This window comes from Coenobita brevimanus, chromosome 90 (genome assembly GCF_032717465.1).
Source record: "Coenobita brevimanus isolate Jiangsu-jjx chromosome 90, ASM3271746v2, whole genome shotgun sequence".
NCBI lineage: Eukaryota > Metazoa > Arthropoda > Malacostraca > Decapoda > Coenobitidae > Coenobita > Coenobita brevimanus.
The window spans coordinates 23,045,445-23,073,248 of record NC_137043.1 but is presented as its reverse complement, the minus strand read 5'-3'; positions in this window follow the sequence as shown (position 1 = coordinate 23,073,248).

The window sequence follows — 27,804 nt, the reverse complement described above, 5'->3', positions numbered from 1 at the left end:
GTATAAACACCTGCCCAAGAGACGATGGGATCACTCCCCCACGAACGGGTGTTTGGAGAAACCCACTCCTCCTAACCCTCCGACACCGCCTCCAACCACCCTCCCCACCCCCCACATCCGACCCCCTTCATCACCTCGAAAGATGATTGCACCACCTGCAAAAGCATCAAGACCTACAGCCGGACGTCACAACACCCACCCCATACAAGACAGGAGACTCGGTAATGGCAGCGCCCCTACCGGATCAGTTGAGTGACGTCTGAATGATGAATGGCCATGTGAGAGTCGATGCAGGCATGAGGACTTAGTTGCTCATTTGATTGCCATAGGTGGTAAAACGCGTGAGCTGCAGCATAGAGCCCCCGGAAACTCCCCGACACCCCCACCAAGACCCCACGGAGGAGCCACAGCCGAACTGCAAGACGTGGTGCAACAACGGCACAAGTCAGCCTGGGCCGTGCGCCCCCTATGACACGCAACCGCCTCACCGTCGCCCTAGTAGACATAGGACACTACCTTCGGAGAGAGGTACCGTTGGATCAGATCGGGGTGGAGCTGTCTATCCAGCTCCAAACAGTGCCCCTCAGGAGTTGGCCTGTAGCCACTCCCGCCTACAACAGGAGTGTGCCTGTAGCCTCTCCGAAGGTGTCTTCCTCTTTGGGACGGCCGGTAGCCCCTCGTAAGGGAATCGGTGAATCACTGACCTGAAGGTAACCAGGAGACAGCCGGTAGCCTCTCCTGCTTTCGTCAGAAGGTGTTCTTCCAGGGACGGCCTGCAGCCGCCCTACACCCCCTCCTGCAGGAGTCGGCCTGTAGCCGCTCCTCCCCCTGGCAGAAGGAGACAGCCTGTAGTCGCTCCCACCTTTGTCAGACGGCCGGTAGCCGCTCCGAAGGTGTTGCCCCCGAGTCAGCCTGTAGCTGCTCCTCCCTCCAGCAGAAGAAGACGGCCTGTAGTCGCTCCCACCTTCGTCAGACGGCCGATAGCTGCTCCGAAGGTGCCCAGAGGCGCGCTGATTCCCCCACTCAGGCCACGGCCAGTAGCCGGGCCTTGGCGCCTTGGCGCCTCATAACCGTGCCCTTGGGGAGCCACGGCCAGTAGCCAGGCCCCATGGCCTGGAGACAGGTGAGAGCACTACCACCACCCCAGCGTGAGACAAGGGCCCAGACTCCCGATGCAGGGGACGCAGGAGGATTCCAGAGAGGCCCTAATGCCTCCCCTGGCCTCTGTTCCCTACACTTGGCCCTGGAGAAGACCCACCTGATGGTGGGTCCGGTGCTGCAGTCCCTCCCTGACAGCGCCCCTTGACTATGGGGGCCGCAGCCCTAGGGCACTCCAGGCCCTCCCCAGGACACCCGGGCGAGACCTCCCTACTCCGCGACGGCGGAAGACCTCCACCTCCGGCCGAGACCTGAGCCAGAGATTTCTGGACCTGTTTGGCCCCAGTCCTGAGGGCCACACCCCTGTACCCAGTCCGGAGAATATGGGCCCCTTCGCCACCTGCAGCCCCGGACGAGAGAAGACGCCCCTGTGAGTCGTCCAGTGCCCTCTTGGCACGCCCTCCCCTGGCAGTGCCCCAGTCCTGGCAGAATTGTCACCGGCGTGTCTCCCCATCACCCCCACCATATAAGTGACTCATGTTCAGTGTGATATTGCCCCAAGTTAGTGTAACACAGATATAGTGACATAGTGCACCCTGAACAACAGGTCAAGTGTTCACGAGAAGTTAGAGGGGGAATGAATGATACCATGAGGCGGACTAATAATAACGAGTGCAGAGTCTAAGTGTTGGTGAATCAGACTCACGGAGTGACCCCCTCGTATGAAATCAGTAAGACGCCCAACCCGAGAGATTCACATTAGTAAAATATCCAAATGTCCCTTGCTACCAGAAAGTAGTGAAGAGAAAGTGTTAATAATACCTTCCCTCTCATATTACTATAAACACAACGAAACTCTCAGTGCCTTACACCCTCCCTTTAAATCTCCTCTCGGCATTCGACGTGTATGTGAAAACCTGGACTAGTGTTATAATAAATTACCAAAACCCCCTTGCTACCAGAAAATAACAAGTCAAACTCCTTAACATCAATTCCCACTCGATACTACTATAACTATAATCAGACCCTAAGTGCGTCACCCCTCCCCCCCCCATGTGAGACTCACCCGGCTCCCCCACTTGCACCGTGACCCTGTGTTCTAAGTAAACCTGTACACTAAACCTAGAGTGTTAGCATCAGTGCCTGTTAAGCTAGTATCCTGCGAGATACTGATTATCTAGTTAAGGTTTTATCATCCACCAAATACTGTGTTGTATTATCTGCTGTTTTGTCCTGTGTCTGACTGAAGTAATGTACATGTAAAGGTTGTTGCCTGGAGTTTTTGTGTCCTATCTCTCTCTTATTTGTACTAATCCCTGGTCTCGAAAGAGGATCCCGCTACACGTTAGGTGTTCTAGGACCGAGGAGTCGGGCCTTTTTCACCTAGCATTACACTGGTGGCCAGAGGTGGTTCTTGACCTGGGCATAAAAGAGAGGTAGTGAGGAAATATTTGGCAAAATGGCAACAAAAGCACACGTGCAATTACCCAAGTTTGACCCCGACCAATACGATATACACACGTATCTGGCGATCATTAAACCCTTACTGGATATTGGCTTTGATAATGACAAGCAAAAAGTCGCAGTCACACTTCCACTATTGGGCAAAGCGGCGGCAAACATAGCACCAAAAGTCGTCCCGGAGCTCACCTGGCAGAACATTACAAAGTTCATTGTTCAGGGCATCACCGCATGATTAGGGAAAGTGGTGGCTCTATCCCAACTGGATAGCTTCTCATTCGACGGAGATTTAAATAATACCCTGATACAGGCAAGACGCCTAGTTACTGCTGCCTATCCGGAGGCAGATGAGGAAACCCAGGATCAGCACACGTTCAACACTCTTCTCCGAGTGCTTCCGAGTGTTGTTAAACAACACTTTACCTTCCATGACCCAACTGGAGACATGGATAGAGATGGCCAGCTCATACAGCGCCTCCTGACCGCCTGCCCTACACCCCAGCAAATTAATGTGGTGAAGAAATTTCCCCACTCAACCCCCGGCTCCCCCGATCATGCCACGTCTGCCCTTGCCTCACACCAACCCCACGCTGGCGCCGAGCCCGCCTAGGGCACACCCCTCCCACCGGCACCCCGCCCACCGGGAAAACCCGAACCTGATCCTAGTGAATCCATGGGAATTCACAGCCTGCAGCTCCCGGTGTCCCCTGCATGACCTACGGGTCCAGCTTAAAGCTGCCCACTGCAAGCCCACGGGCCTGGGTTCACGTAAGGTGTCCTTTCTGGAGGACGAGGCCCCAAACGATGAACAGGCACCCATAGAGGAGCCCCATCCTGGGGAACAGGAGCACGAGCAGGAAGATGGAAGCCCCAGACAGCTGGATTTTTAGGCCCGCCCCCACACCAACCCACGGTGGTGGGGGCCATTACCCCTAAATATCCCTCCCCAGTGTACCACAAGATGAAACTGAACGGCATGAAGGCCAGACTGTTAGTCAATACGGGAGCAAACAGATCCTGCCTTTACAGCCACTATTTCTCCCGCCATAAATCGACCTTTGGCCCACTTCGCCCCACTGCCACTCACCTTGTGGATGCGGAGGATGGCCCCCTGCCCATCCATGGGGAGACACGGGCCCTATGGGTCGACACCCATCAGCCGGTGTCAATCCAACACCAATTCATTATTTTTGACTCCTCCTGCCGGAGCTACGACGGGTACTTAGGACTAGACCTACTCCAGAAGCTAGGAGCTACAATAGACTGCCGCTACCGGCAGCTTCAGTTCCGTGCCCCGCCCAACCCCACCCAGGCCGTTTGCACCTGTAAGCCCCGGCCGGAAGATTCGCCCCCTCCTCCCCTTCCTTACCTCCCTCCTCCCCCCGTGCCCCCCTTCACCACCCCTCCTCCCTCCTTCCCCGCCACCATCTCTGCCGCCATTACCATTCTTCCCCACCATGAGGCCTGGGTGCCCCTTAACTGGCCCTCCAGTCCCTCTGTCTTATTCTCCCCCTTCCTCCCGCCGGGCGCCCTCTCCGCCTGCCTGTTATCTCCCACTTTCCTCCCCCTACATCACACCACCCTCCGCATCGCTAACCTTGCCCCTTCCCCCATGACCCTCCCAAAAGGGCTCATCATCGGAGAGATGGAGGAAGCTGAACCCTGCACCCCACCCTCCTCCCACTCCCCCGCCCCCTGCCACCCATCCCTGACCATCTCTCCGCCCAGCAGTCAGACACCCTACACCACCTTCTCCCGGATTTTCAGGATCTGTTCACAGCAGGACCAGCAGACATAGGACACACCACATACCTGTCGCACGAGATTCACATGACAGGCCCACCCATTAGACAATCTTATTGACGGAAAAATCCCCGACAAAGGGAAGAAGAGGACCACCAGGTACGCGAAATGATAGAGGCCGGCGTCATTTCCCCCTCCACCAGCCCCTGTTCCTCCCCTGTCGTTCTAGTGAAAAAGAAGGGCGGCACAATGCGATTTGGCATCGATTACCGCCACCTGAAAGACGTCACCATCAAAGACGCCACCCCCCTCCCACGAATCGACGATTCCTTAGATTCCCTTTACAGGGCGTCTTGGTTTTCCACCCTCAACGTCCAGTCTGGATATTGGCAGGTCCCCGTGCATCCAGAAGACTGAGGCAAAACGGCCTTTTCAACAAGCAACGGCAAACATTACGAATTTAATGTCCTGCCGTTCGGCCTCTGCAACACCCCCGCCACCTTCTCCAGGCTGATGGAATCTGTCCTTAGCGGCCTCACCTGGGAAATATGCCTGGCTTACTTAGACGACGTCATCGTCTTTAGCCAGACCTGGGCTGACCACCTGCAGCACCTCCGCCGAGTCTTCACTAGGATTCGCCAGGCAGGCCTCAAACTCCGGCCCTCTAAGTGCGTCCTGGCCCCTAGGACTGTCTCATTCCTTGGGACACATTATTTCCCAGGCAGGAATCTCCCCAGACCCCGACAAGCTCTGCGCCATAGTGGACATACCTCCCCCACAGGACGTCCACAACATCCGTGCCTTCCTAGGACTAACGTCCTATTACCGTTGCTTCATGAAGGGATTCGTCCACATTGCAAAGCCCCTTCACAATTTGACTAAGAAGGGCGAACCGTTCCTCTGGACGGAAGAGAGGCAAGCTGCTTTTCAACAGCTCAAAGACAAGCTCGCCTCTGCCCCCATCGTAGCCTTTCCCGATTATTCCCCTCCCTTCCGCCTCTACACCAATGTTTCCCTCACTGCCATAGGTGCCGTGTTAGCCCAGGTGCAAGCCAGCCGGGAACACATCAACGCCTGTGCCAGCAGCACCCTGAATCGAGCTGAGAGGAATTATGCCATAACCAAGCGGGAATGCCTCAGCAGTGTATGGGCTCTCCAGCACTTCAGGGCTTATCTTTCTGGGACCCAGGTCACTATCATCACGGACCACCAGTCTCTCCAGTGGTTACGTCAATCTGATTCCCATAATGCCTAACTCATCAGATGGTGCGAGACCCTGGAGGAATTTCATTACGAGATCTCCTACAGGCCCGGAAAACTCCACACTAACGCGGATGCCCTTTCCCGCCTCCTCGTCCACGCCATACAGCCGGAAACAGACCTCCTGCAACAATGGCGCCACAATGAGTGACCCTTTTGGATCCCCTCCCACCTGTTCAGCAAGCTATACTGGCAGGGTGACCACCTCCTAACCCAATCCGGTCATATCCTCCTGGCCCCCAAGATGGTGCTTGACACCTTACACCACCTTCTTGCCCAAAACGGCATCCATCGGGACACCAAGAAACTAGTGCAGGTGTTCAACAACACATACTGGGCACCAAACCCCTCCACCCTCACCAAGGAAATCATTCAAAGTTGCCGCGCCTGTGCACTGGCGAAAGATATCACCTGAACCGCAGGACCCTTGGGCCACATCACCGCCCACAAGCCCTGGCAACTCTTAGCAATTGATGTAGTGGGCCCCCTCCCTCCAAAATCAGGGTACAAGTATATGATCACATTCGTGGACACATATTCAAAATTTGTCGTAGCCTGCCCAGCCAAAGGGCATCATGCCGTCGCCATCGCTGATGCCCTCCTCCGACACTTGTTCCCTTATTTTGGCATTCCACAGGCCATCCATTCGGATAATGCCCTAGAGTTTACCGGAAAAGTCTGGGAAGAGCTCACCAAATATTTGGATACAGGATCTCCCACTCCTCTCCTTACTGGCCCCAGGGAAACACAGTGTGTGAATGTAGCCATCGCACCATCATGAATCAATTGCACACACGCATCAAGGCTACAAAAAACGACGACTGGCCTGCTCACGTAAAAATTGTTCAGTGGGGCATAAATTCCTGGCCCTGAGAAGACAGGGTTTCCCTCTACAAGAGGATATTCGGTGAAGCCCCCCTTCTATTGTCACTTCGCCAACACTTACAACCACCCACCTCTGCTCCAACCACAGACCCATTACACCATCTGAAGGGCCGACTGGTCCACCTACAGAGAAACTTAGACCTCATCCCCGACACAGCCCCCAACCCTTTCCACCCTGGCGACACCGTCGTCATCGCCCAACTCTCCACCCCACGCAAACTTGCCCCCTGCTTCACGGGACCCCATACAATCACCCACGTCCCCAACCCCTATAAAGTTGTCGTCGACTATCACAGTGCCCCACGCACCACCACATGCGCCCCTTCCACACCCCCGCCCCTGCTGCCCCAGCCTCACACCCCCAACCTCCTCCTGCCCCCGCGCCACCTGCCACTTCCACATACGATTGCTACATTTCCTCCTCACCCTCCCCTCCACCCCCCCTACCACCTCAGCCTCCCCGGCCGCCACCACCGCCCGCACCTCACCTGACATCTCACCTGCCACACCAGCTTCCCACTGCTCTCTATCACCACTTCCTCCCGCCACCCCATCCTCGCCACCCAGCCCCCCGTGTCCCGCCCACGCCACCACACCTTCACCACGCCCAACTACAACCACCTCCTGCCCATCACCCTTACAGATGCCCACTCCAACGTCGTCACACCCCACCATGCCTCCCACATGCCCAACTGCATGAACCGCTCAACTGTGCCCACCCCGCACACTCACCTCCCCACCCACTTCCACCCTCAAGACCACAATCACCCACTCGGGCCACCTCTCATGCCCACCCGCCCGATACACCCATTCCCCTACACCACCCGCCTCCCAACAACTTCACACTGTCATGCTACACCAAGCCCAGATCTCCACCACCTATATTCACCAAAGACCCTACGCCGCATTACCACGGCACAAAACCCGGCTCCTACCCTCGGTGTCCAGCATACAGCACCACACCACACCAGCAGCGACATCCACCAAGATGAAAGTGCGACGGGCAGTATGGGTGCCTACCCTCAGTAGGAACCACCGGCTCCGAGGACCACGCCACCTACTCCACCTCCTCTGCTCCTCCCCCACCACCTCCACACTCTTCCTCACCTGTGATGTGGAACAAGAAGAGAACCATGCCACCACTGCCTGGCAGGCCCTTCTCCAGGACCTCCAACCTGTATACGCCACCCATGACACTCACATCTATCACCTCCAGTCACGGGGACGTGACTTTTTTCAGGAGGAAGGTGGTAAAATGCGTGAGCTGCAGCATAGTGCCCCTGGAAACTCCCCGACATCCCCACCAGGACCCAACGGAGGAGCCGCAGCCAAACCGCAATACTCAGTGCGACAACGGCACAAGTCAGCCCAGGCCGTGCGCCCCTATGACACGCAGCCGCCTCACCGTCGCCCTAGTAGAAATAGGACACTACCTTCAGGGAGACATACTGTCGGATCAGATCGGGTTGGAGCTGTCTATCCAGCTCCAAACAGTGCCCCTCAGGAGTTGGCCTGTACCCACTCCTGCCTTCAACAGGAGTGTGCTTGTAGCCTCTAAGAAGGTGTCTTCCTCTTTGGGACAGCAGGTAGCTGCCTACCCCTCGTAAGGGAATTAGTGAATCACCGACCTGAGGGTAACCAGGAGACGGCCGGTAACTGCTACCACCTTTGTCAGAAGGTGTTCTTCCAGGGACGGCCTGCAGCCGCCCTACACCCCCTCCTGCAGGAGTCGGCCTGTAGCCGCTCCTCCCCCTGGCAGAAGAAGGCGGCATGTAGTCACTCCCACCTTCGTCAGACGACCGGTAGCCGCTCCGAAGGTGTTGCCCCCGAGTCGGCCTGTAGCCGCTCCTCCCTCTGGCAGAAGGAGACAGCCTGTAATCGCTCCCACCTTCGTCAGACGGCCGGTAGCCGATCCGAAAGTGTTGCTCCCAAGTCGGGCTGTAGCTGCTCCTCCCTCCGGCAGAAGGAGATGGCCTGTAATCGCTCTCGCTTTCGTAAGACGGCCGGTAGCCACTCCGAAGGTATTGCCCCCGAGTCGGCCTGTAATCGCTCTCGCTTTCGTAAGACGGCCGGTAGCCACTCCGAAGGTATTGCCCCCGAGTCGGCCTGTAATCGCTCTCGCTTTCGTAAGACGGCCGGTAGCCACTCCGAAGGTATTGCCCCCGAGTCGGCCTGTAGCCGCTCCTCCCCCTGGCAGAAGAAGATGGCCTGTAGTCACTCCCGCCTTTGTCAGACGACCAATAGCAGCTCCGAGGGTGCTGCCCCCGAGTCGGCCTGCAGCCGCTCCCCCTCCCTCCTGCAGGAGTTGGCCTGGAGGCGCTCCCACCTTCGTCAGACGGCCGGTAGCCGCTCCAAAGGTGCTCAGTGGCGCGCTGATTCCCCCACTCAGGCCACAGCCAGTAGCCGGGCCTTGGCACCTCATAGCCGCGCCCTTGGGGAGCCACGGCCAGTAGCCGGGCCCCATAGCCGGAGACAAGCGAGAGCAGTACCACCGCCCCAGCGTGAGATGAGGGCCTGGACTCCCAACGCAGGGGACGCAGGAGGATTCCAGAGAGGCCCTGACGCCTCCCCTGGCCTCTGTTCCCTACGCTTGGCTCTGGAGAAGAAAATCCTGACGGACCCTGATTCGGGCTGATGCTGCAGTCCCTCCCTGACGGCGCCCCTTGACTCTGGGGACCGCAGCCCTAGGGCACTCCAGGCCCTCCCCAGGACGCCTGGGCGAGACCTCCCTATGCCCCGGCGGCGGAAGACCTCCACCTCTGGCTGAGACCTGAGCCAGGGATTTCTGGACCTATTTGGCCTCAGTCCTGAGGGCCACACCCCTGTACCCTGTCCGGAGAATATGGGCCCCTTCGCCACCTGCAGCCCCGGACGACAGAAGACGCCCCTGCGAGTCGTCCCGTGCCCTCTTGGCATGCCCTCCCCTGGCGGTGCCCCAGTCCCGGCAGAATTGTCACCGGCGTGTCTCCCCGCCGCCCCCACTGTATAAGTGACTCATGTTAAGTGTGATATTGCCCCAAGTTAGTGTAACAGAGATATAGTGACATAGTGCACCCCGAACAATAGGTCAAGTGTTCACGAGAAGTTAGAGGGGGAATGAATGATACCATAAGGCGGACTAATAATAACGAGTGCAGAGTCTAAGTGCTGGTGAATCAGACTCACGGAGTGACGCCCTCGTATGAAATCAGTAAGACGCCCAACCCGAGAGATTCACATTAGTAAAATATCCAAATGTCCCTTGCTACCAGAAAATAGTGAAGAGAAAGTGTTAATAATACCCTCCCTCTCATATTACTATAAACACAACGAGACTCTAAGTGCCTTACACCCTCCCTTAGTAAAGCTTCTCTCGGCATTCGACGCATGTGTGAAAACCTGGACTAGTGTTATAATAAATTACCAAAACCCCCTTGCTACCAGAAAATAACAAGTCAAACTCCTTAACATCAATTCCCACTCGATACTACTATAACTATAATCAGACCCTCAGTGCGCCACCCCTCCCCCCCCCGTGTGAGACTCACCCCCGGCTCCCCCACTTGCACCGCGACCTTGTGTTCTAAGTAAACCTGTACACTAAACCTAGAGTGTTAGCATCAGTGCCTGTTAAGCTAGTATCCTGCGAGATACTGATTATCTAGTTAAGGTTTTATCATCCACCAAATACTGTGTTGTACTATCTGCTGTTTTGTCCTGTGTCTGACTGAAGTAATATACGTGTAAAGGTTATTGCCTGGAGTTTTTGTGTCCTACCTCTCTTATTTGCACTAAGCCCCTTTCTCGAGAGAGGACCCCGCTACACGTCAGGTGTTCTAGGACCGAGGAGTCGGGCCTTTTTCACCTAGCATTACAGGTGGCAATAGGTGAACCATTTGGTGCTATGAGGTTGAAAGCGGGGTGATTTCCGGGGGGCTGACCCGGGGCTGGGGAGATGATACTGCAGGCAGCGCCTATGTCAGTAAGGTACTGCGTCCCCGTCAGGTAGTCCCCCACCCAGAGCAATGCCCGATCCCCAGGTAACATTGCTGTGGGGTGCTCCTGGAACTTGGGGTGTTTGGAAAATGCACTCTTGTTTGGGTGTGAGGGTTTTTTCGGGGTCGCCGCTTGCGGTATTTACGGGTAATGAGGCGGGACACACTACAGGGACTGTCTCCTGTGGGCACCGTTTCCCAAGAAGATGCAGGAGGGGGTGGAGCGCCTGACCGAAGCACCTATGATAGACGCACAACGTATATTCGCTCGAGAATGGGTTTGCACTGGGGGGTAGGGCGTTGGTAGCACTGGGAAGTGTGTTAGGAGATGCATTGGGGTCGTGGTGGGGAAAACACGGAGTGGTTCACTGTGGGACTTAATCTGGGAGACACTAGGGTTAGTGGCGGTGAGGCGGTTAAGGGTACTTTCCAACTACTTAACTCTATCTGTGATTTGTTCAAGCATGGCACAGACTTCAGATACTTGACGGCTTTTCTGATTCACTGCACTAATATTGCCTTGGGAAACTGAACTAATGCCACTTACTTTCTGTACGTCTGGTATGTTGTTTTGTGTAGATACTTTGTAAAATTGCTGTGTCGTAGAGGACGTCCGCTTTCGTTACGAAGTCCCTGAGAGTTGACTCTGGTGATAGGCTGGCCAGGTGCAAACTGAATTCGAGCAGCATGAGCTGTAGAAGGTGATGACGAAGGAGGTTGTTGGACAGAGTAGTACCTACCGCCACTAGAGTTGCCTGTATTTACGCACAGAGAGCTGAAGGTCGCTGGTCCAATGGTTAGATGTTGTCCAGCTTCACCAGAAATGCCTGTTTAGATTTACCCAGAACCTGAAGCAGACTGTCTTTTAGTGCTTCATACTTGTTTGTTTCTGGCGTGTTGGTTAGGACAGGCTGTAGCAGTGCCGCAACTTGAGCTGGTATCGCTTGCAACACTGCCCTAAATTTTTGTTCGTTCTTTTTGTCCTTTGGCCAGGTTGCCTCGATGTGTGTGAACCACGTGTTAATTATATGTGAATGTGGGAAGTTTTTGCTCGATAATGGATTCCACTGTAAGTGTTATGCGGGGTGTTTTTAGTTCGACATCTCATCCTAAAAACGCCCGCGACTGAGCGGGGTCCTCATTCCGGACCAGAAGTAAAGCACCCACAAAGGAACAGGGCATAAAAACTCGGCAGTATACCTTAACACATCTATTGTATTAGTTCAACACACCTTACAATATAAGAACAGAGAGACACTGGATATGGCATAGACAGGAAGACAGAGTTGGTTTTCCAACACAAAATATACACAAATACACAAGGGTGTCAAGGGCAGAATTCATATATACACAGATGTTGATAGTTACTAGTACATGACATCGGTATTATAAGCAGTGCATAATTGTTATTTAATGTTCTGGACCGGATGCACTATGTGTGGGTGTAATAAATGGCCAGGTTGGCTAATATTTCTATACGCTTGTTATAGCGTGAGTCACGGCACCAGGAATTGTCACTTAGCCGCGGCGACACTGTTTCACTAGTTTTCTCGTTCTTTTGCCACTAGTATCCAGTCATCTTATTATGCATGTTCACTGACCCTTACTTTCTGCCTTGGTGTTCACTTATATACGGTGTCAATGCATATCATTAGCCTCACTATTTCACTGTCATTTTCATTCCTGTCTCTGGGGTCTGCACTTATGCTCGACGTACGAGATGCATTGAAGTCGCCACTAACCCCCTGGTTCCTGGGTTAGCAGAGAAGGCGCCCGGGCGTGGGAGGGGGCCCTACTGGGGAGTCCTCCTGCAGGAGGCAGTGGACCACCCGCAGGGGCGTCGTCGCCCAGGCCTGCTTTGACAGGGGGGTGCAGGGAGGCCTTCTCGTCTGAGCCTCGACCTGATGGGTGGCCTTCGTGCTGGGGCCTCATCGGTGGGGTGCAGGGAGGCCCTCCTGTCTGGGAGCCTCGACCTGGTAGGTGGCCCTCAGGACTGGGGCCAAATAACTCCAGGAGCAGGGCCTGCCACCTCTTACTCCTGGCGGAGGGCCGTGGGGGAGTGGGGCCCAGGCGGCCCTGCTCTGGGGCCTGTTGACTGGCCCTGGGGGTCCGGGTGTTGTGGTTGCCTGCAAGGCGGGGCGCCGTCAGGAGTGAGCTGCGGCACCTCTTCTGCTGGGCATCTGTCAGGGGTTGGTGTCGTCCAGGGTCCGGCTGCAGGACCGGGACAGGACCATGCCACCACTCCGGGAACGGCAGCACCTCCGGGAAACCACACCTGGAGGAAGAGAAAGAAGGGCATCCCACACAGCCGAAAGGTAGTGAGCCGGCTGTGCAAGGGACTTCCCCTCCAGGAGAACCCTAGGAACTATGGATGAAGGGCGTACGATGGCCGCTCCTTCCCCCACATGTACGATGGCCGTTGTGGCTGTTCCGCAGTTCCTAAGGGCAGCAGCTGAAGGGCATACGGTGGCCGCTCCTTCCCCCACACGTATGATGGCTGTTGTGGCAGTGCTGCTCCCGAAGGAGGATGAGGCAGATGAGGGGCATACGGTGGCCGCTCCCTCCCCTGTACGTATGATGGCCGTTACCGCAGCTCTGCCTGCCCGACGGGAAGTAACTGAATGGCATAAGGTAGCCGCTCCTTCCCCAGTATGTACGATGGGCGTTACCGCGGTGTTACTCCCGTAGGAGGAGGAGGAAGTGGATGATGGGATTTGGCTACTCCCTCCCCAAAACGTACGATGGCCGTGTTCGTGGTTCCACTTCTCCTTCCTTTGCCAGTCGGAGCGCGCTCAATAGCTGATGCTTCGAGGCTGTCTCCAGATGGATCTGTAAATGAAGGGTGTACGATGGCCGCTCCTTCCCCCACACATACAATGGCCGTTGTGGCGGTGTTACAGGGGGAAACAACTGAGGGGCGTACGATGGCCACTCCCTTGCCGGTACGTATGATGGCCGTTACCACGTGTTGTTTGGGACTGTTTCTGGGGCAATCCCACCCCGAACCTTGTGAGGGCTGCTCCGCTCGCAGGGTCATCTCTTCTTCCTGTATGGTTGTTGTTGGGTCAGTTGCACGGAAGAGGGACTCAAGGTAGGGGCGCCCCGGCACCCTTCTCGCTGTGGGTCAGTCTCACCCTGACCTGGCCTGCCATGGTGTCCTCCTGGGGTGGTGGTGGGGCTGGGAGTCGGCAGTGGGGTGGGAGGTGCGGGGTGGCTGGTCCGGTGGCAGTGGTGTGTATTTTACCACCTTCCGCGGTCGAGAAGTCACGGCCCCGTGACTGGAGGTGGTTTGTGCTGCTGGTGGACGTCTGGTGGGCCGGTTTGATGTGCTGGAGGAGTGTGGTCTAGTGGTAAGTTGTGGTGTTTGGTTCCTGGTGGGGGTTGAGGGTGAGCCGGAGCGACGAAGGTTGTGTGGTGTGGCATAGGATACAGAGGAGCTGTTGGGTTCCCGTAGTCTGATGGGTGGGCAGTCGTGGGGGCACCATAGTATCCGGTTGATTCTCATCTCTGGTGGTGGTGTTTGGTGCAGAGGTAGAGGCTGTATGCTGGCGAGGGATGAGGGTTTGGGCTTTTTATGCAGGAGGATTTGGTGGGAGGAGCGTTGTCCTTTGGGAAATTGGGAATTGGGAACTTTCCACCTTGCTTGATGGAGGGGGAGCGTGATGGGGGTGGTGTTGGAGGTATGGGTGGTATGTGTTGGGGAATGTGAGGTAGTAGGGGAGGTAGGGGTTGGTGTAGGGGTGTATCTAGATGGTCGGCATGAGAGGCGTCCTGATCTGGTGGTAGTGGTGGTGAGGGTGGGTGTTTGTGGTGAAGGTGGGGAGGCACGAGGTGGTGTGGACGTCCTATTGTGGTTGTGGGCAGTTGTGGGTGGAGGTGTGGGGTGTCGTGTGTAGTGAGAGTGGTCGGTGGGTAAGGTGTGGCCAGGAGTGGATGCATGGGTGGTGCGGTTGGCAGGTGGAGTGGGTGCACGTGGCGGGTCAGTAGGTGGTGTGGCGGGTGAGGTGGTGCGTGGAGGGGTGTGGGAGGGGTGTGGGGGTGGTTATGGTGGTGTGGCGGTGTTGGGTGAGGTTTCTGTCTGTTGATGGGGTGTGGGGTGGGTGGTGGGCACCATGGGTGGTGGTTGAGAGTTGTGTGGTGGAGATGGTGGGGTGGGTGTAGGAGAGTCATGGATAGTTGGAGGTGGTGAGGGGTCAGGATCGGAGAGAGTTGGTGGTGGGTCGAGTGTGGGCATAAGGGGCGGTGGTGTGAGGTGGGTGAGGTGGAGGGGGGGGTGAAAAGGAATAGGTGTATGAATCGGGAGGGTGATTCTCGGAAGACGCGGAGGTGGGTGGTGCGTGGCGGGAGGTGTGCGGCGCGTGGCTGAGTGTGGGTTCATTGTTGGTGGGTTGGACGGGACACACACGTCTGTTGCGTTATGTGCGTGTTTGTCCCTGGTGATCGATAGTGACCTGGTAGGGGTTAGGGACTTTGGTGATAGTGAAGGGACCGTCGAATCGGGGAGAAGTTTTGCTTGGGGTTGGCAGACGTGCCACGATGACGGAATCTCCTGGTTTGTAGGGGTTGGAGGGATGGTGTCAGGTTACAGGTCCTGTTGTGCTTGGAGGTGGTGGAGACGTCTTTTGAGGTGGTGTAGGGAGTCGGTGGTGGAGGGTGGGGCGGGGGGTTGGAGGTGTTGACGGAGGGGTAGGGGGAGCGGGGCTTCCCCGAAGACTCACTCGTGGGGGGTTATGCCGTCATCTCTGGGGCATGTGTTCAGGCCCCACTGCACAATTTTGATGTGGGCCAGCCAATCAACATTGCCCATTTGCACAATTCTGGTTCTTACCTGGTTTAGGATGGATCTATGACTTCTTTCGCAGATACCGTTTCCCTGTGGCCAGTATGGAAAGGAGTGGGAAATATAGTAACCAAAGATTGTTGCTAGTTCCTCCCAGATCTTGCCCATGAATGCTGGGGTGTTATCTGAATGTAGAGCTTGGGGAATCCCAAAGTAGGGAAAGACATGGCGGACTAAGGCGTTGGCGACTGTGACGGCATTGTGGTCTTTAGCGGGGCAGGCGATGCTGAATTTTGAATAAACATCAACGAAGGTGATGATGTATCTGTATCCCTCTTTAAGTGTACGTGGGCCGACGACATCAACTGGGAGTAGCTGCCATGGTTTTTTAGCAGACAGTTTCCCCAGTGGTCCAGATGTGCATGTGATATCCTTGCCTAAGGAACAGGCTCGGCACGCTTGAATGATGTTTTTGGCGATGGTGGAGGGGTTTAGTGTCCAATATATGTCACTGAAGACTTGTAAAAGCTTATTTGTGCCGAGGTGGATGCCATTGTCGTCGTGAAGGTGTAGCATGGCATCGTGTGCAGAGCCAGGGTCGAGGACGATGTGGGCATCTGGGTTGAAAAGTTGATTGCCATGCTGGTGTAGTTTGGCGAAGGTGCGTGGCGGAATCCAGGTGTGGCATTGCTTATTCTGCCACATTTGAATTAGGTCAGTGTTGGGGCGAATAGCGTTGATGGGGAGGCGGGAAAGGGCATCGGCATTGGTGTGTAATTTTCTGGGCTGGTATGATATTTCAAAATCGAATTCCTCTAGAGCCTCTCGCCATCGAATGAGTTGGGCGTTAGTAGTGTTAGACTGACGTAGCCATTGAAGTGACTGATGATCTGTAATGATGACCACGTGGGTGCCGGAGATGTACGAACGGAAATAGTCCAACGCCCAGATGATGCTAAGGCACTCGTGCTTGGTGGCAGTGTAATTCCATTCGGCTTGATTGAGGGTGCAGCTGGCGCAGGCGATGATGTGTTCTCGCCCATCCTGCACCTGAGCAAGTACAGCCCCTATGGCAATGAGGGAGACGTTGGTGTAAAGACGGAAGGGGAAGTTGTAGTCTGGGAAGGCTACAATGGGGGCTGAAATGAGTTTTGATTTGAGGGTGGTAAATGCTGTTTTTCTTGCATCTGTCCACACGAACGGTTCGCCCTTCTTTGTGAGGTCGTGTAGTGGTTTAGCGATGTCCACTAAGCCTTTGACGAAATGTCAGTAGTATGAGGTTAGGCCTAGGAAAGCTCGCGTTTCGTGGACGTCCTTGGGTACAGGGAGGTCGGCTATAGCGCGGAGTTTGTCGGGATCGGGAGAGATGCCCTCGGCTCTGATCACGTGTCCTATGAAGGAGACGGATCTTTTGGCTAGGACGCATTTGGAGGGTTTCAGTTTAAGTCCAGCCTGGCGTATATGTATGAAGACTTGTTTGAGGCGGTTGAGGTGGTCGGCCCAGGTATGGCTGAATACTATGACGTCATCGAGATACGCCAGGCAGATCTCCCAGGTAAGACTGCTCAGGACCGATACCATGAGACAGGAGAATGTAGCTGGGGCATTGCAGAGTCCGAAGGAGAGGACATAGTGTTTGCCGTTTGAGGTTGAGAAGGCCGTTTTTTGTTTGTCTTCTGGGTGGACGGGGACTTGCCAGTAACCCAATTGCAGGTTGAGGGTGGAAAACCATGATGAGCCGTGTAGTGAGTCGAGGGAATCGTCAATTCTGGGTAGGGATGTGGTGTCCTTGGTGGTAACATCATTGAGTTTGTGGTAATCCACACAGAACCACATTGTGCCATCCTTTTTTATAACTAGCATGACGGGGGAGGACCACGGGCTGGTGGAGTTAGAAATAACGCCGGCATTGAGCATGTCCTGGACCTGCCGGTCTTCCTCTGCTCGCTGTTTGTTTTTTTTGTGGTGTGAAGGTTGACGGATGGGTGGGCCGGTGGTGTGGATTTCGTGGTCGAGGTAGGTAGTGTGGCCGATGTCTGCTGGGCCTGATGAGAAAAGGTCTTGAAAGTCCAGGAGTAACTGTCGGAGGATGTTAGTTTGGGAGGTGAAGAGGTCGGAAGGTAGAGTAGGTAGAGTGGGATGGGTGGAGGGAGGTGATTCACAGGGCTAGGCCTCCTCCATGTCGCCTACAATCAACCCTCGTGGTAGGGTAAGTGGTGTGGCGTCGAGGTTCGCGATGCGGACCTCACAGACATGGGGGAGGAGGAAGGTTGGGGACACTAAACAGGACGAAAGGGGTCCGGTAGGTAGGACTAGGGAGAAGAGGACGGAGGTACCGGAGGGTCTGTTTAGTTGTAATCAAGCCTTGTGGTGGGGTGGAATGGTGATAGCAGAAGCGATGGTGGCAGGAAAAGTTGGAGGTGAAGGTGGTATAGGTGAGGGAGAGCGTGAGGGGTGTGGGTGAGTAGGTGAGGTGTGGGGTGATGGGATTGATGGGCTGCATGTGTAGAGTGGTTGGGGGAGATGACTGGTGGGTGATGATAGTGCGTATGTGTTGCGTGAAGGGTTATGTTGTTGCTGTGTTTTTTCTGGGGGGGTGTTGGGGGCTGGACAGAAGTGGAGGTGGCGTTGGTAACACTTGATGGTGGTGTGCAGCTTTTGTAGGAGGTCCAGCCCCAGGTACCCGTCGTATGCACGGCAGGTGGAGTCAAAGACGATGAAGGGATGTCTGGTAGATGCTTGTTGGTGAGTTTCAGTCCGCAGGGCCTGTGTTTCTCCATGGATAGGCAGGGGGCCATCCCCCACGTCTACGAGGTTGGCTGAGTACGAGGTTGGCTCCATAGTACGCTGGGTAGGTGGCGTCCTAGGCTTAGGTGGTGGAGCCTTGGTGGTTGGGAATTTGCTCACAGCGTGGATAGGCTGGGGCGTGGGGCGGGAGGCAAGGAGGCGTCGTACAAGTTGCAGATCACGGTCCATATCGCCAGAGGGATCATAGATAGTAAAATGCTACCTGACTGTGCTTGGGATTATTCTCAGCAGGGTACTGAAGGTATGTTGATCATGAGTGGCTGTGGTTGCTTCGGGATAGGCGGCGGTGATGAGTCGCCATGCCTGGATGAAAGTGTTGTCTAGGCTGCCGTCGTAGGTGAGGGCATCGAGTTGTGAAAGGGCGACAACTTTGCCCAGTGAAGGCGTGACAGCCTGTTTCACAATGTGTGAGAATTGGTCCCATGTTAATTCCGGGACGATTTTTGAGGCAACAGTAGCGATTATTTTGCCCAGGTTGGGTAGTGTGACTGCTATTTTCTCTCTGTCAGTGTCAAACCCAATATCTAAGAGAGGTTTTACCATATCCAAGTAGATGTCAATGTCATATTGTTCGGGGTTGGACCTTGGCAGTTGGATGTGAGGTTTGGCTGCCATTGTGCAAGTTTCCCTTATTGTGTTCCTCCGTGCTTTAATTGGATCCAGAACCACCGCTTGCCACCAGTGTTATGCGGGGTGTTTTTGGTTCGACATCTCGTCCTAAAAACGCCCGCGACTGAGCGGGGTCCTCTTTTCAGACCGGAAGTAAAGCACCCACAAAGGAACAAGGCATAAAAACTCGGCAGTATACCTTAACACATCTATTGTATTAGTTCAACACACCTTACAATATAAGAACAGAGAGACACTGGATATGGCATAGACGGGAAGACAGAGTTGGTTTTCCAACACAAAATATACACAAATACACAAGGGTGTCAAGGGCAGAATTCATATATACACAGATGTTGATAGTTACTAGAACATGACATCGATATTATGAGCTGTGCATAATTGTTATTTAATGTTCTGGACCGGATGCACTATGTGTGGGTGTAATAAAGGGCTAGGTTGGCTAATATTTCTATACGTTTGTTATAGCGTGAGTCACGGCACCAGGAATTGTCACTTAGCCGCAGCGACACTGTTTCACTAGTTTTCTCGTTCTTTTGCCACTAGTATCCAGTCATCCTATTATGCATGTTCACTGACCTTTACTTTCTGCCTTGGTGTTCACTTATATAGGGTGTCACTGTATATCATTTTCCTCACTGTTTCACTGTCATTCCTGTCTCTGGGGTCTGCACTTATGCACGACGTACGAGATGCATTGAAGTCGCCACTAACCCCCTGGTTCCTGGGCTAGCAGAGGTGGCGTCCAGCGTGGGAGGGGGCCCTACTGGGAAGCCCTCCTGCAGGAGGCAGTGGACCACCTGCAGGGGCGTCGTTGCCCGGGCCTGCTTCGACAGGGGGGTGCAGGTAGGCCCTCCCGTCTGGGGGCCTCGACCTGATGGGTGGCCCTCTTGCTGGAGCCTCGTCGGTGGGGTGCAGGGAGGCTCTCCTGTCTGGGGGCCTCGACCTGGTAGGTGGCCCTCAGGACTGGGGCCAAATAACTCCAGGAGCCGGGCCTGCCACCTCTTACTCCTGGCAGAGGGCCATGGGGGAGTAGGGCCCAGGCGGCCCTGCTCTGGAGCCTGTTGACTGGCCCTGGGGATCCGGGTGCTGCGGTCGCCTGCAAGGCGGGGCACTGTCAGGAGTGAGCTGCGGCACCTCTTCTGCTGGGCGTCCGTTAGGGGCCGGTGTCGTCCAGGGGCAGGCTGCGGGACCAGGACAGGACCACGCCACCACTCCAGGAACGGCAGCACCTCCGGGGAACCACACCTGGAAGGAGAGAGAAAAGGGCATCCCACACAGCCGTGAGGTAGTGAGCCGGCCGTGCAAGGGACCTTCCCCTCCAGGAGAACCCTAGGAACTACGGATGAAGGGCGTATGATGGCCGCTCCTTCCCCAAACGTACAATGGCTGTTGTGGCGGTTCCGCAGTTCCTAAGGGCAGCAGCTGAAGGACTTACGGTAGCCGCTCCTTCCCCCACACGTACGATGGCCGTTGTGGCGGTGCTGCTCCCGAAGGAGGAAGAGGCAGATGAGGGGCGTATGGTGGCCGCTCCCTCCCTGGTACTTATGATGGCCGTTATCGCGTCTCTGCCTGCCTGATGGAAAGTAACTGAAGGGCGTAGTGTGGCCGCTCCTTCCCCGGTACGTATGATGGCCGTTACCGCGGTGTTACTCCCGTAGGAGGAGGAGGAAGTGGATGAGGGGCGTACGGTGGCCGCTCCCTCCCCGACACGTATGATGGCGATGTTCTCGGTTCCACTTCTCCTTCCTTTGCCAGTCTGAGCGTGCTCAATAGCTGAAGCTCCGAGGCTGTCTCCAGATGGGTCCGTAACTGAAGGGCATATGATAGCCGCTCCTTCCCCCACACGTACGATGGCTATTGTGGTGGTGTTACAGTGGGAAACAACTGAGGGGCGTACGATGGCCACTCCCTCCCTGGTATATACGATGGCCGTTACTGCGGTGTTGTTTGGGACTGTTTCTGGAGCAGTCCCACCCCGAACCTGGTGAAGGCTGCTCCACTCGCAGGGTCGTCTCTTCTTCTTGTGTGGTTGTTGCTGGGTCGGTTGCACGGAGGAGGGACTCAAGGTAGGGGCGCCACTGCGCCCTTCTCGCTCTTGGTCAGTCCTACCCTGACCTGGCCTGCTGTGGTGTCCTCCTGGGGTGGTGGTGGGACTGGGAGTCAACAGTGGGGTGGGGGGTGGCGAGGTGGCTGGTTCGGCGGTGGCGGAGGTGTGTATTTTAGTGAGCACACTGTGGGGTGTCACCAGTGTGGCGATTGTTATTTGTGTGCTAGTTGCTTACTAGTGTATAGAGCTTTAGGTATGTGCGTTAGTTACCTGTGTAGCGCTTTAGCGAGTGTGACAATTCGCTACTTTATATGTTCGAAACTCACAATGGGGATTGATATTAAACTGAGTTTGGGAGACTGAGGAGTGTATTAACAAGATGTATTAACACTGAATCCAACACAGTCACAGTTGGTTCACAGGGGAGAAATGCATAGTGTTTGAGCTGGAGCAAGTATTGTGTGAGTTAGGTAGCCTAATTATAAGTGCTTCAGTGTCTCTGTGTCTGATGTGTATGTGTAGGCGAGGGGCACATCTGTTGCCTGGATAGGATCAGGTGTAGGAAGAAGGCCTCAGGCAACTCCTCAAGAGCTCTTACACACATGATGCTCACATAGTCCTTTAGTGCCGTGTGCACACGACTAGGTCGACTGAGATTGGGTATCTAAACCTCTGGTCACAGGCAATTGGAAGACACACCTCACGGCGTGGCTTATATGTGACCTGATTGGATTAGGTGTTATGCAGCGTGTTCTGTGTCCCGACTTCTCGGGTCCAGTCACGTGCAACTCTGGGTCCTTAATTCCTGACTGGGTCAGCACTAGCAAGGAAGGGAAACACAAACACCACGAATAAACAAATACACTAATGTATTAATAGAGAATAATTACACACACAACATTCTATGACCAGAATCGAAATTACACAATGCCTTACACTGATATTGATCTCAATCACTGTCCACCTAGTTCAGCATCTTTGTCTCACATCTGGGTTATTTCCTCACAGTATCACAGGCAATATTTCATCAATATAGCTAGTACATCAACACAGATTTACCGACAACACAACCCAGTATACCCACAGGGACAGTTCTTAAGCCTAGGAGTTTGTATGACATAGACGGGTCATCATCTTCGCGTGACATGTACGGAAGTCCCTATCTAACTTAGCCTCTATACACGCGTCACACAGGCCGAGAATATACCGTAGGTCACACTGGGGGAAGTAGGGGGGAGAGGGGCTTAATGAGAATAGGGAGAGTTTCTCTCTGTGGGGCCGGGCTAGGGGTAGGGAGGAGAGGGGGGGGAAGGATATGGCATGGAGATACACTGAGATATTGCTGTGTTACGTGAGTGATACGGGCTCGACTGTGACCATCCAAGGGGGGGTTCTCAACCCGTGGCTGGGGTTATACACTCCGCACGTGATTCACAGGAGCTCGATTCATTGGCAAGGGGGGAACACTATGAGTGGGGGGGATTGTGTGCCGCATACGGGTATAGGGGGAAGGAACACAGGAGAACAGTTCCATGGTAGTTCACTGAGGGGGGGGGGTTCACAACACCGGGGAAGTATATAATCATGAGACCTGTTACTCACAGTTCTGATGGAGAGGGGACCAAGGCCCACGGGTGAGAGGGCCTATGCAGGGAGCTCCAGGTGGCGGCCAGGCGAGGGAGGCAGGTCGTCCAGGGAGCTGTGCAGGACGGTGGGGCCATTAGAGTTGCGACTAATCTGGGTGGAATGGGGCGGCGTCTGGGGCAGCTTTCCCACTGCGTCGGCCCTGTATGAGGCAGGGCTCTTGGAACTGGGACCGAAGAGGGCCAGAAGTTGGGCTATACGCCGTTGGACCTTGGTCATCTTTGGGGTCCGAGGGAGGGCCCGGTGGAGGCCCGGGCCCAGGGTCAGCTGGGAGGAAGGTGTCACCGGGGTGGAGCAGCCTGCACTCGGTCTGGGGCGGCTGTTGGGGAAGAACTGTAGCCACTCGCATCGGAGGAGGCCCTTTGGCCATGGCAAGCACCTGGGGAGGCCCGCTGGCCCTGGGGGCTGCGGCCTCTGCTGCAGGGGGAGGCCAACAGGGTAGGGCTGCGGTCTCTGGACCAGGCGGAGCCCATCAGGATCTTGGGTGGCCCAGGCTGGAGGGACTGGATTCCGGACCTCGGGGACGCCTCGTCTGGTCCAGACTCAGGTGGAGAGCCTGTAGGGGGAGAGACTCCAGCCTTCCAAGGAGAGAGCTGGAAAGAGTGGCACCTTGCTCTAATACCAGGATGGTGGGTCGAGTCAGAGGTGACTCCTTTTGTTACGCAGCCCCATCGGGCACTGCCTGTGCTCCTACATGGATCAGGGACGCGGGGACGCTCCTGTCATAGGGCTAGGGCCTCCTGCCCTTGAGACATCAGGAGGAAGAGGTTGGACATACTCTCTCAGCTTTTGTCACAGCTCTGATGAAGCGTGCCCTCCCTTCATCGGGTCAGAGTTACCTGTCCCAGGGACGTCAGGAGGACGAGGTCAGATGAACTCTCGCGGCTTACGCCACAGCTCCGACAGAGCGTGCCCTCCTTCCGTGTGGGAAGGTCATGTGCCTGTAACATCGGGAGGAAGAGGTCAGACGTACTCTCTTGGCTTTCGCCACAGCTCCGATGGAGTGTGCCCTCCTTCAGTCTCGGCAGGGGAATAGCAACCCTAGAGGCTTCTCCTGAGTCCTCAGTCAAGTGTGGAGCCGATCCAGAGGACTCGGCATCCGAGGGTGTGCTTGGGAGCTTGCCACTGCAAGTCCCACCCCGATTCTGGCGAGCATTCCCTCTGCTGGAGAGTAGTGTACTTTTTCTGTACACTGCCGGGTGGTCTGACTGCAAGGAAGAGGGGCGCCAGTCGCGAGGGAGATGCGCCGTTGTTGCTTAGACATTGGCCCAGGTAAATTAACCCCTCCGTCATCTCCTTGCGGGGTGGATGTCACCCCTCACTCTCTCCTCCTGGGGTGGTGGTGTCGGGCTCACCCCGCTGCGCTGGTATTTCATTAGGCATGAGCGACACCCTCAGTGTGGATTTGCGGTTTTAGGGGGATGACTGGGTCACATCAGCCTTGGTGTCACAGTGCCGTGTGCAAATGTGGAGGAAATGTGGTGATTATGTATGGAGGCTGTGTGGTGCACAATAAGGCTGTGTGGTGCATGTTATGCTATGTACTCAAGGCTCAACCTCTTGCTCCCTGAGTACGAGGAAATGATCTGGGATTATTTTCAAGACCGGGTCTAGAGCATGCAACCAGAGGAACTGGGCTCAAAAACACAGGCCAACCAATCTTACATGTATATTGTCATACAAACATACATTACTGGGTGCAATACAAATGGGCAGATTATACACCCCATGGTGGACACAAAGGACAGGAGTTGTGACTACAGGTGATGGGGTAGCTGTAGGTGTCATTCAGGTGTGGGAGGGGTCCCGTCAGGCGTGTGCTCTCCGAAGGGGCAAGGGGCCACTGTCATAGGCCGGATCGTCTGGTGTGGGCTTCGGGGCGACGTAGAGGGAGGCCTTTCCCTGGGAGTGCCTTGGTGAGTGTGTCAGCCCTCAGAACTGGGGCCGAACAGATCGAGTAGGCACACTGCCTTGCGCTTACGCTTGGTGGAGGATAGCTTGCTAGCTGGTCTGGAAAGGTCTCTGCCAGGAGTCCTAGGGGCCTCCCTCGGTGACTGGGGGCTGCAGCTTCGCCTTTGTCGAGAGGCCATCAGGGGCTGCCTGCAGCATCTCTTCTTCCAGGAGTCCAGCAGTGACGGGTGACGTAGGGGCGCTGGCTGCAATGAGTGTATCCCCAGGCTCGATATGGGGCCACTCCAGATCCTCTCCAGCTGTGACTTTGCTAGGGAGCTAGCTCCACCTCATGGGGTGTGGGGAGAGTGAGAGAGGCGTCCCACTTGGCCTCTGGAGGAGTGAGGTGAGCAAGGGGCATTGCCCTCGGTGGGTGTTGCAGGGGTAGCAGACAAAGGAATTACGGTGGATGTTCCCTCCCCGGTGGGCATGGTGGGCACTGCCATGTTTCCACTAAACCCTGGGATTGCAGGTGAGAGGAGTGTGGTGGCCCTCCTCTCCCCAGGGAGCATGGTGGGCGTCGCTGCGGTCCTGCTTCCTGTGGGGGCTGCAGATGAGGGAAGTATGGTGGACGTTCCCTCCCCGACGGGCATAGTGGGCACCGTTGCGATTCTGCCTTGCCCTGGGAAGACAGGTGAAAGGAGTACGGTGGCTGTCCTCTCCCTGGCCAGCACAGTGGGCGTCACCGCTGTCCTGCTCCCAGTGGGGGCGGCAGATGAGGGAAGTATGATGGACGTTCCCTCACTGATGGGCACAGTAGGCGCCGCCAAGGTACTGCTTTGCCCTGGGACTATGGGTGAGAGGAGTACAGTGGCCATCCTCTCCCTGGTGAGCATGGTGGGCATTGCCGCAGTCCTGCTCCCACCGGAGGCTGCAGGTGAGAGAAGTACGGTGGACGTTCCCTTCCCTATGAGCATGGTGGGCGTCGTCGTGGTCCTACAGGGGGCAGTAGGCGAAAGAAGTACGGTGGACGTCCTTTCCCCGACAAGCACGGTGGGCATTGTCACGGTCTTACTTGGGACTTAGGTTACACGAGTCCCACCCCGATCCTGGCGAGTGCTGGTCTGAGTAGAGAGTAGTGCAGTGGGGTGGAGTACCTCCTGTGGGCTCTGTTGAGGAGAAGAGGGGTTCATGGTGTGGGGACGTATGCCCGTCTTGCTTGGGCCCTTTCCGAGCTTCCCTGTGGTCTCCCCTTGCTGCTGATATTTCAGTGGACAATAAGTGAGCTACAGGGTGTGTTTGATTCGCGGCTGCTGATTGACCACTAATGATATCATTGAAGTATATGGAGGCATGTATTGTAGTGCAACATGCGGACGTGGGTGTACACCATAGGGGGATACTGAAATACCCACTGTGGCAGCATAGCACCACCAGGGCATAGTGACACCCCTCTCCCCGGGAGGAGACCACAGAAGGGCTCTGATGACGCGCGTGTTGCCCAGGCAGTACGGGCCTATGTCCCCGACTACCTTGCACCCTTATTCCCAGGAACAGACCCAGCAAGGACGATGCAGTCTAGGCGCATTACTCTCCAGCCAGACTAGCTCTCACCAGGTTTTGGGTGGGGCTGATTTTTCAGTCCCAAGCAGCACCCAAGTGATGGCCATCTGCTGCACAAAACCAGTGACGGCCATCTGGCACACAAACCCAGAGATGGCCATCACCCACTCAACTGCGGTAACCCTCTCCTCCCCTGCAGAAACCAGTGACAGCCATCAGCCACACTCGGGGAGAGACAGTACCACTCCCTCTCCTTCTGCAGCTGCCTTTGGGAGCTGGACTCCGGTGACGGCAATCAGCCACGCCTGTGGACAGGTAATGGCCATCAGCTGCACCTCGCCTATGGTCCTGTCTGGAAGTAGGGCCCCAGTGATGGCCATCAGCTGCACCTCGCCTATGGTCCTGTCTGGAAGTTGGGCCCCAGTGATGGCCATCAGCTGCACCGACAGGAAAGAGACGGCCATCAGCCGCCCTTCTCCGTTGCCCACGGGACCTCAGTGACGGCCATCAGCCACGTCAGGGAGAGACACCCCACCAAACGTCCCTCATCCCCTGTGACTTCCCCTGCGGACGACGACCCTTGCCTGGCTCAATCCTCCTGTAGCTGAGCAGAATGCCTCTCCATTTCTCCCCACGGAGGCAGCCCCCAGGAGGAACTTCCCCATCTGAAGGAGGTTTGGCGTGACCCCGTGGTGACCCCAGGAGTGTGTGAAGTTCAGAGGTGCCTGGGCATGACAATCAGCTGACGGACTCCCGCCAGAGGTGACACTGCAGACTACCCCTGACGATGGCCTGACGGGAGACCGCAGCCACTGGACTCCCAGAGGTGCCCCTGCGACCCCGGGGCGTGACCTCCCCAGCCCCAGACGATGATGACTTCCTCCCCAGGGTGGGCGTAGGCAAGCGCACCTGCTCTCTCTGTTTGGCCCGAGCCCTGAGGACCAGACCCCGACCCCTCATCGAGGCCCCACGAGAGGAGGGCTTCTGACTATGCCACCCAGCAGTCCACAGAAGACGCTGCCGCCCCCGAGGATTGTCCTGCGTCCCTTGAGAGAAGGAAACACCTGACGGGACCCCTCCTACACCTGGCCGACACCTGTAGAGCCCAAGACCTCAGCAGTCCAGTTGGAGCCCTCTAGTCTACCTAGTGCCTTTGTGACTGAATAGCGTACTGTGTTGTATTCATATTGTATACTGTGTGTAGAAATTAAGATAATATACGTATAAGGTTGTTGCCCACAGTTTTTATGCCCTGTTCCTCTCGTAGTGTGTTCTAGCTCCGGTCTCGAAAGAGAACCCTGCCTCAATAGCTAGTGTTTCCAGGACGAGAGGTCGACCTGAAAACACCTAGCATAACAGATATTATGGTGCAACATGCAGACGTTGGTGAAAACCGTGGGAGGATGCAGTGCAACATGCGGACATGGGTGTACACTTTGGGTGGATAATTTACTTCAAACGTCATTCATCTTTTTGTAAATCTATATAATCAACTTTAATTTTCTTTTATAATGGTAAACTTTTCAAGCTAATTTTGACCTCTTTAGCTTCGGAAATTACTTCATATTTAAACTGGCAGCATATGCTAACGTAAGTGTTATGCTAGGTGTTTTTAGGTCGGCTTCTCGTCCTAATAACGCCTAAGGTACAGCTAGGGTCCCTTTCTAGACCGGAGCTTGGACACAGTATGAGAGGAACAGGGCATAAAAACACAGGGCAACAACTGTTATGCTAGGTGTTTAAGGGTCAGCTTCCCGTCCCTTGAACGCTTAGTGTGCTGCGAGGTTCTCTTTATAGACCGGAGCTTAGACAAATAGAGAGGCAGGACACAAAAACTCAAGGCAACAATCTTACACGTTTGTTGACTAATTCTATATGTGGAACAGGTAGATGTCACAACAACAGGAATCTGGGTAATTATAAGTCATGTACTAGTATCGTGGTATCGCACAGGATGCTATTTAGACAATAGTTCAGGATAGCAGGTGAATGGCACAATAAATAGTGTTTGTAATGTT